Genomic DNA, 819 nt, shown 5'->3' with positions numbered 1-819 from the left:
CCGTGGGGAAAGTCCCATGATGTCATCCAGATCTTAGCAGAGGGTGTGAACCAGTGAGTCAGATGTGTGGTAGCAGCACTGCACGGTCAGTAATTAGCTCCTTGGATTCATTCTGCTCATTAGGGTATTAAATGCCATGAAGCAATTAATTTGGGAATACCCACAGTCTGAAAGCATTAAGCCATTTCCCAAAGATACGGAAATTGTAAACTGGGATAATCTCCTGTGTTAGAATAAATTCAATCGTGATCTACTTACAATCGGAACAGACCTCCTCAGTGAAGAATTCTACATGATAGACCTCAAAAGAGATTTTCATTATACTGGTTATTAATTTCACAGGAAAAGGACATTACCTTTACAAAGGCAAACTTGAAAAAAAGGATGTTGGGACCAGCAGTTGGCGTAATGGCTATGTCACTGGACTCCCATATAGTCAACTGCGGTTCGAGTCCCGGACCTGGTGGCTTAAACTCACACCGGGCGCGTATGCGTGTGTGCCCAAGATCCCAAGAGGAGAATGGAGGAGAAGTGATTGTGGCGTGGCCATCCCTTCTGGGGGGTGATTTCTCGCTTTTTGTCTCTCTGTCTCTCTCTGTCTTTCTGGCGAGTACACATACCCTACAGCAAAATCTTCTCTGAAAAAAAAAGAAAGAAGAAGGATGTTAAAACACTGCTAGGTTGCTATGGAAGACCTATGTTCCTGAGATTTTGCAGGGAGAGGGGGCCGAATTTAGAAACTGAAGAATGAGGTGTGAGTCCTAGTTCTACTCTTTATTAGCTTCACGCTACTGTGTTTCTCTCACCAACACAGATTTA

The 819-nt window shown here is 43.8% G+C and overlaps 1 protein-coding gene across 1 annotated transcript in view; it reads left to right on the top strand.

The window, feature by feature from the left end:
* FLT3 (fms related receptor tyrosine kinase 3) overlaps window positions 1-819 on the top strand; it is a 106,220-nt gene that overhangs the window by 81,822 nt on the left and 23,579 nt on the right. The window lies entirely within an intron of this gene.

Source organism: Tupaia chinensis, unplaced genomic scaffold, assembly GCF_000334495.1.
Source record: "Tupaia chinensis unplaced genomic scaffold, TupChi_1.0 Scaffold144045_1, whole genome shotgun sequence".
Taxonomy (NCBI): domain Eukaryota; kingdom Metazoa; phylum Chordata; class Mammalia; order Scandentia; family Tupaiidae; genus Tupaia; species Tupaia belangeri.
The sequence above is the reverse complement of the archived record's forward strand: the minus strand, read 5'-3'. Positions and strand labels throughout refer to the sequence as shown.